This window comes from Ammodytes marinus (genome assembly GCF_949987685.1).
Source record: "Ammodytes marinus genome assembly, chromosome: 5".
Taxonomy (NCBI): domain Eukaryota; kingdom Metazoa; phylum Chordata; class Actinopteri; order Uranoscopiformes; family Ammodytidae; genus Ammodytes; species Ammodytes marinus.
Window position 1 is genome coordinate 14,011,782 of NC_137234.1, and position 9,163 is coordinate 14,020,944.

Genomic DNA, 9,163 nt, shown 5'->3' on the forward strand with positions numbered 1-9,163 from the left:
AATTATGGGATCAACGCGGCAGATGTAAATACATGTAAACAAGCTAAGTAATACTGCTTTAGCCAAATGCGCCCTTTGTTTTGAGCGCAATCTCGGCCATTTTTAATCTGTACCAGGAACCGCTCAAGCTGTTGTTGTTGTTGCCGTATAACATACTCTAGCAGTTCTCGGGGCCTTTAAACCTCCACCCCTTTCTCCTGTCTGTAGGTTGGCAGCTTTAGGGGGGCAGGGGGGGGGGGGGCACCTCTAATCCCTCTATGTAATTACTGCTCCCTGCAACGGCCAGACCATCTCTGTGTAAATCAGATTAGCTGACCTAAATCGCTCTCATTTCTCTCTAGCCCATCAAACAATTCCTTATCTACACCCAGAGAGCTAAACAACACACAGACAGACACCACTCCTCCAGCCTCCTGTCCCCCCAAAGACATGGCCTTGTTTATTTGATCAGCGCAGGAAAAGCAAACAGTTTCTCCATGATACACAAACAGGCTGGGCTGGGCCAGGGCCCTGCTGGGTGGGCCAGAGAGCACTGGGGGTATATAGGGCTGAGTCACTGGCGCGGCTGAAGAAGACATGCAGATAACTATCTCCATCACGTCCGCAAAAGGAAAAAAAAAACGCCAAAGGAAGCGAGGCGGGGAAGATACATGACACGGACGGCGGTGTTGCTCAATGTGCGGTAAATAAAGGTCACCGAACATGATAGAGATGTATTGCTTGCTCCCTCTCGGTGCTGCCTCCTTCCTTCCCATCCAATTTATTCCTCGGGTCATTCATTTACAACTTTGATAGAGAGAGAGAGGGAGAGAGAGAGAGAGGGTGTGAAGGGGAGGGGGTGTATAGAGAGGAAACGCTGCTCTTCACTGGGAATAGAGACAGGCTAAAGTAAAGAGGGGGAACAAATGAGGTCTGTGATCCTGCCTGGCCCCCTCCTCCCTCCCCCTCCTGAGCCCCAATCAGGCTGAACCACTGCTCTCAGCGCGACAGCCAGGGCCTTTGTTGCCGTCTGAATGGAGGTTAAATATCCCTCGAAATCAGAGCTCTTTGGCTTTCTGGACGCATAGTCAGAGAGACCCCAGTGCCTTTCACATGCTAATGCCCTGTGTTTTTTATTTCCTTTGTAACCATGGTTAGACAGCGGTATCATGCTAAAGGGCGATGAATAAAAGCGAGTGAATTTGTTTTTTTTTCTTCTCCCTTTTTTCTCCTCTCTCCTCTTTTCTCCCATCCACCCACCCATCCCTCCCCCCTCCCTCTTTTATCACCATCTCTTCAAAGCCAGTCCACATTCCACCCCGCCCCCCCCCCTCCTGCAGGGGTTTAAAAAAGCACAGATGGTCTCTCCTGACCCGCTATTCATCATTGTGTCAAAAGCTTTGTCAGAATAAATGCTCCACAACAACAAGCCGAAGGATTTTATTTGTTTCTATTGACGGGGCCCCCGTTAATTTCGCCGACGTCTCATTAGGCTTAAACCGGCAATTAATTTATTTTGTTCTCATTAAAATGGCTAATTCTAAAACATGAACCGCGCTGACAATGAGTGCTGCTCCGAGCCAAAGCCAGACAGCGATTCTGCCCGCCACCAAGCTACTGGAGCGTGAAGCAGGCAGGTAGAGGGAGAAAATTGAAGAGCAGGAGGGAGCGTGATATGAGCAGTGTGTGTGTGTGTGTGTGTGTGCGCACGCGCATATATGTGTGTGTGGTGGGGGGTTGGGGGAATGAGAAAGTGGTGGCAAGAGCAGGAAGGAACGAGGGAGAGCCCAGACAAAAGCCTCTGTTAATTTGTAGACGCCCTTAACACGAGGCATGGATGGCAACTCATTAACTGCTTGCAGATTTTTTTTTGCCTGTCGAGGGATCAAGTGGCCCTCAGGAGTAAAGGTTGCAATCATCTGTTGGTGGCAGTAGCATGCACTCGACTGAAAAAAAATAAAAATAAAATGATAGCAGGATAAATCAAAATACAAATGGGAACAAAAGAAAAAAATGAAAAGCGCACTCTGGGAACCAAGGTAGTCATTTTTCTATTGGAAGTGTGCTCACAAAAGCTATACCGTGCCTGCACTCCGTAATGGCAGTGCAAGCTGTCATTATGGCCAAGGATATATGGAAGCCTCATAATATCCAGAGATTGGTAGTTTGTTAGACAGCACTGTACAATTTGCTGCAGCCTTGAAGGATCCTTGAGCCTCTCTTGACAATTTACCGAGGGAATTGCCGGAGCGTTGCCTTTTGTCTGCTGGAGACACAGGGGCAATTATCCAGCCTCCTGTAATGTTTCCCTGACTTTAATCTCCTGGCTGAGAGCGTAAAACAGAATGGGTAAGGTTTCAGAGTGCCTCTGGGTTCTATTAACACGCAACTGCTGTTTCTGTTCAGGCCAGGCAGCCAAGAAAGGACTGCAATCTGACAGACAGGCCTCCCCTGGGCTTTTAGGGAGAAAACATGATTATGTCATAATATATTTTTCGAAAAGAGATCCATTTGAAAGATTGCCCCACTGTCTTTTCAATCTAACATGGCCGTGCTTTTGTCGGGCACAGTGGGAGCACAGGGAATGACAGATGCTTCAATGAACCAAACAGGAATAGAAATAAAGTGTTTACCAGGAAAAAATAAAATCACCAGAGACAGGAAGCAGGGCCAAGAAAATCCAGCTTCACTAACAATTTCATCAAAGAGTTGTATTAGTTTGGTGTCAAAATGTTCAGTGGTTTACTTAAATGTATATATAAAAAAAAAATTATAGATTATTTTTGTCCAGTTTCGCTTTTATTAGACAGATTTGGAGAGACAGAGTTGAAATGGGGCAAAGAGGGGAGGACATGCAGAGAACCGACCACGTGCCGGATACGAACCGGGTCTGCTGCGGTGAGGACTGAGCCTCTAGGTGGACGCTCTAACCATTACACCACAAGCGCACCCAAATGTATATATTTTTTAAGTAAATAACATGCAGAACTGGCTTGATCGTAATCTCACCTCTCACTGTTTTTATAATAATTCATACATGCCGCTACAAAGGACATTTCAGAAAGACATTACAGCTGCAACAATAAATCCACTCGTTAATTAACAGATCAACAGATTTTTAAATAATTGATTCATAATCTTAAAGGAAAAATGTCAAAAAAGTTTGGTTGTCCCACCTACTCATATGCTTTTCTTTGTTAGATTTTATCACTTTTGGGATAAAACTGTTGGTTGGATAAAACGAAAATACTACTACTACTACATTTTCCACCGTATTATCTAACTTGAGTTGAAAAGATTGAAATGTTGTTCAAAGCACTGTTTGATTGGTTCCTGAGGTCCTGTAGCTGTGTCTGTCCAGTGTCCAATCAACTAAATGATATCGAAACATATCACTTTGTGGCTGGGAATAGGACTTGAGCTTCACAAACAGAGTATTTGGGAAGGGCTGAGCTCTTCAGCACAGAGAACATGCAGCCGTCACTTCAACACTTACTGTATGTGTTAAAGCTTTCCAAAAAGCCATAGAGACAGGGCCGGGCAATCTTGTGATCAAAGTATATGCTCCCTGCACCTCTCCAGTCATGAATATAGCACACTACAGCAATGAATGATATGTGAGCATTGAGTTGTTAGGAAAGCAAAGGGCCCAGTGTCTCCCTAATAGAGTACGATATGCTGCGTATGAGACGGTTATATTGCTCGGATAATGAGTACAAACATGACCTTTCCTAGTCAATCCACTGTACTGTTACTTACAATAGTACATGGCTGAAATGTACACTCATAAATTCCTCTGAGATTAGGTTATACTTACGATGGGTTTCCTGAAATAAAGACATACTTCTTCAAATCAGATCATTCAAGTTGGTGGATGATATAATAAATTATGTTGGAAAGTACAATCTGCAATAGAGGTGGACATACAGTCATGCCCAAAATTATTCATACCCCTGGCACATTTTTACTTAAAGTTACTTTTATTCAACCAGCAAGTTTTTTCTTGATTGTAAATGACACAGGCTTCTCCCAGAAGATAATAAGACAATGTACAAGAGGCATCATTGTGGAAAAAAATATTGCCCATTCATCTTTACCAATGAGCTCCACCTCTTTCAGTTTGGAGGGTCTCACTGCCATCACCCTGATCTTTAGCTCCCTCCACAGATTCTGAATTGTATTCAAGTCAGGTCTCTGGCTGGGCCACTGTAAAACGTTAATGTGTTAGTCCGCTAACCATTTCTTCACCACTTTTGCTTTGTGTTTTGGGTCGTTGTCGTATTATTAAAAAAATACAAGAAGTTCAGCATGGTGGGAAATCTCAAAGGAAGCCAAAAGTTATACCTGTACTGGTCAGGAGGATAGTGAGAGAGGTGAAAAATAATCCGAGGATCACCACGAAGGCCATCCTAGTTAATCTTGGCTCTGCTGGAGGCAACGTCTCATGGCAGACAATCCAACGGATACTGCTCACTGCTGGGTTCCTTGGACGCAGAACAAGGAGGATGACACTTCTCCAGATAAGGCACACAAAAGCCCGCTTGTCCTTTGCAAATGCTCATCTGAACAAAAAAGACTTCTGGTTTTATGGTCAGAAGATGAAACTAAATTGAATTTTTTGGCCATAATGATGTATCCTTCATTTGGCATAAAAAAGGTGAAGCCTTCAACCCAAAGAACACCATCCCCACTGTCAAACAATGTGGTGGGAACCTAATGCTTTTTTTGGGCCAATGGACCAGGGAACCTAATCACAGTAAATGGCACCATGAAAAAAGAGCAATACATCAAGATTCCCAACAACAACATCAGGCAGTGGGCAGAGACACTTGGCCTTGGGCACCAGTGGACATTTCAGCAGGACAACGACCCAAAACACAAAGCAAGAGGGGTGAAGAAATGGTTAGCGGACAAACACATTAATGTTTAACAGTGGCCCAGCCAGAGTCCTGACTTGAAGACCCTACAAACTGAAAGAGTTGGAGCTCATTGCTAAAGATGAATAGGCAATATTTTTTTCCACAATGATGCCAAAGTAAATCTTATTCTCAGTAGGCATCTAAATTATTTACAACGTAATTTGATTGGACACGGGCTAACCTGCCAGCCTACCAAGTGAGGACACCCATTTTCTGAGACACAATGCCTCCAATTAAGTAGCCTAGCCTATAAACCTGGACAACAAACTCCAAAATGTCTTTAAAAAAATGTAAATAAAGGGCTGAATTTGCTAACTGAGTTTGCTTGATTTTATTGTTGCTGCTGTTTTTTTCTTTGTTCTGCTTTTTGTTACATCAGCTGATATCAAATACTCACCCACTTTGGAGCACCTTTTGTTAGCTTGAGTTCATGTCGGATCTGCGGGAATTAAAAGGTATTTAAATGTCCATACGAATACATCAGGTCATGGGTGCAACAGAAATCCACTTCTCTGCTTTTCTTTGCCTATGTTGCTGACGGCGATTTTTTTGGCCAGGATAAACTCACCACTTCCGTAGTCATCCTGAAGTGAGCTAACGGTTAGCAGGACACGACTAACCATTAGCTGGGAACATCTGGTCAAGCTTACCCAAAGGCCTATGTCAGGTACAAACATGTAGGCTATTGTGTCAGCTGCTTAGTTTAGCTTACTGGTCACTCACAACAAACTATTTTGTCAGGCTTATTTGCTATTTTTAACAATGTTTCCTGCACATTTATAACATTGAATTGATGATGTAGGCTACAACACTAACTATAGTAGGCTTACATACATGTTGTATGTGCTGGCTCTGCTTTTATAGCCTAGGTGACCTACAATATAGCCTAAGAGGCCTGTCACCGCCAGAACATCAAAGCCTTTGTTAAAGGTGCTCTGAGTAACTTTCAGATTGTGTTCATTCTAGCGGCCCTTTTGGACAAAAGCGGTGGTGTTTTTACTACCCCAGCAGTTGTCCCTGGGTAAGTGTAGGCTACTGATGACAAAGGCACTAAGTAAAACTTTATAAAAATAGCATTCTTTGCATGGTGTTCATTGAACGTTTGCTGTTACATGTACGTAAAGTATAGTGCTGTTGAGTATCACTTAAATTTGTTGATGATACATAAAATATCTTATCCAACAACCCCAGAGAGAACAACAGAGATAAATAACAGCCCTTTGCAGTTTAAAAAGTGCTTCAATATTTTGGTCCTGTATTTAACATGGTGTTGAATCTATACAAATAATTATTGATATTAATTGAGATAAATCCATATTAACTATTTAGCAAATCCCCCCTCTTTAATTCAGAGCAAGTGATCATGTTGTTAATCCTAGATAAAGATATCTTACAAGTAAACACAGAGAGAAAGGGGGGCAAAGGGAAACCCAGCTCTTCCACTTCAGCTAAATACTATTTCCTCTATAATTAACCACGTTGCTCATACACCTCCAGCTGTGCCTTAATCAAAGAATGTGTGTGGAAATATAATTAGTTAGCAATGTTAGCATAATGTCCATAATAAAGAAGTACTTGTAGTTGTCTTGATCTCAACATCAAAGAGCGTGTTGTTTCCTTCTCGGGGCATTAGTATAATACAAATCTAATTACTCTGGGTATTGAATTACTGGATTTTAGTGGATAGTTGGAACAAGCACAAAGGAATGTCTTGACAGCATGCAGTCTGGCCTTCAAGAGAAAAACAGCCATTACAAAAAAACATTCAAGAAGATGGCTAAACAACTATACTGATAATGTGTGGTCCTCTGCTCCTCTGGACATGTCATGAGGGACACAGACAAACCTGCCCCGGTGCAGACAGTCCCTTAACCTCAATATCTAAAATAGCATCCAGTCCATTACTGGGCCCGTTTCCTCTCACTAAGCTCTAAGACTCCAAAGGGTGAAGTGCAACACCACGTTCTCGTGTAGAAAGTCCTGTGAACATCAGTAGTCTGAACACAGCAGCGAAAGAAGCAGCTGCGGTGGCGGCGGGGCAGCAACAATCCAGCCTAATCCAAATGAATCCGGGTCTCCCAGGTTTGTTCATCCTGGCTGGAGGGTGATGACTGCTCTGCTCTGCTGGGGTGCTTATCTGCTGTCAGTGGTCGGCGGCTGTACAGGCCTTGTGTTATCAGGGCTCAGCCTGCTCAGGGATTGGAGGGCCCAATGGAAAGTAAACACAGAACCTGTCCTTTGCTTATCTATCACAGGATAGTGTGTGTGTGTGTGTGTGTGTGTGTGTGTGTGTGTGTGTGAGATGCACAGGGAGAAAAGAGAGAGAAGCTTGTTTCCATGGCAACCTCCTCCTTTAACCCCCCCTCCCTCTAGAGGAGAACCCTGGTGGTCTTTGTGTAATGCGATTCCACTAGAATGCACTGTGGATTAGAGCTGCACTGCCTTCGGGCCCTAAGCAGGGCAACAGTGAAGACATTATTACCCAGATCAAATGCTGTAATCACTAGGCACTGGGGGCTTTCACATCCATTGCAGATAAAACCTAGGACTGGCAATACTCAGGTGATTAGGGGATTATTATTTTGCATTTCAGCACGGTGCCAGTCCCTCGCTGCTGGGAAAAAGGAAAAACCCTGATGCTGTGTGTGATGGATGGGGGAGGGTGGAAAACATAATGCCAGCCAAATGAAGCAGCCAGAATTCTGGTGGACTGTTATCAATGCCTGGCAACTAAAGCAAAAAATAAATACATTCACACAGTAGTTTGCATGTGCAAGCCCACATATTGGCATTACAGACCTCCCTTGATTTTGCTCTATAGTCTTGGTGCTAACAATCCAAGCAGAAGCAGGGAATTGGAGTCCGTTCTCATGTTTAGAGCTGCTGTAAAACACTTACCATTGTAGCTCCCTTAGTCTGCACTGTAGCCCACTAAACAGAACAGGGCAGCCTGGACTTTTTGAATGAGAATCTACTGAAAGCCCCCCATTAAGAGGTGGATCAGCGGAAGGCGAGACAATGACCCCCTCAGTGTCCAGCAGTAGGCACTCAGGAGGTACAACCTTTCATCTGCAGATATTCCACTGTTTGATTAAGCGAGGAATAAAATTCTACTTGAACAAGGAGCTTAAGCTACAAATGCACACAGGAAGAACACACTTGAGCAATGTGGGAAAAGAAAGACTATAGCCTTTAACAAATGAGCCCGTGAGAGCAGAGCATGGCGGCTGGCTCCATGCTGAAAGCATCCGGCCCTGCTTTTATTATCTAACAATAACATCTCTGACGAGGCAGCCGTATGAAGGGCTCACAGCTTCACGCACAGAGTCCTAGAAGAGCCATAGATGTGGAGTGGAAGGACTGGGCCATTCACCTCGTCTTGCCAAAAAGTACTCAACTACCAAAAGACCACTCAAGAGAACTCGAGAGCAGTGTTTGCGTCATATATCTGAAGTGGCACTGCATGAAAACTCTGCTTTATTGTATCACTCGGCTTTGCGCTTCCCAACACACATACTATGGCTACAACTCTGAAGAAGAAAAAAGTGGTAGCTGAGTCAGAGCGACCACAGTCTGTAGCGGTACACTTTGACGTTGAAAGCAACACCAAGATCATCCCTCAAATATTAATGCAAGTGCAGTAATTTTCTGAGTTACAGCCATCCCAGTCCCTAGTAGCTTGTCTAACAGCACCCAAAATGTCTTCCTCTCATGTCTGTGGTTCTCCTGAGACAGTTGTCAGTCCCTATCTGAATGCATTTACTGCCAAGGAGAGTCTTTTAGTCTAAGTCAGACATTTCTGGTTTACATCAGAGCCAAGAGACATTCATGTCAATTTAGCATATTTCCCTTCGTTACTGGTGCAGTCGACAAGTCGCTCCAGCCAGCTTAGTTTAGCATAAGGCACCGAAACAAGAGGAAACAGCTAGTGTGGCTGGATCCACGGCCGGTAACCTTACCAAGGTCTGCCCACCAACACACATTACACCTTGTCTGTTCAATTTGTAAAACCAAAAAAATTAACATTTTGTGGGTTCTATGCTAGGTTCATTATCATTTTGTTTTACCAGGTGCAGCAACTTCTTGGAGTCTTGTAATTATTTTGATTAGAAGTAACGTTGTCAGTAGACTTTTGGACAGAGCAAGGCTAGCAGTAGCTCTGTTGTCAATTGTTATGCAAAGCAAAGCCAACTGGCTGCGAGAGCTTTTCTATGTTCCCATAGCTCTATGTTCACACATTTCTAAGTAATTTAGCTATATAATTG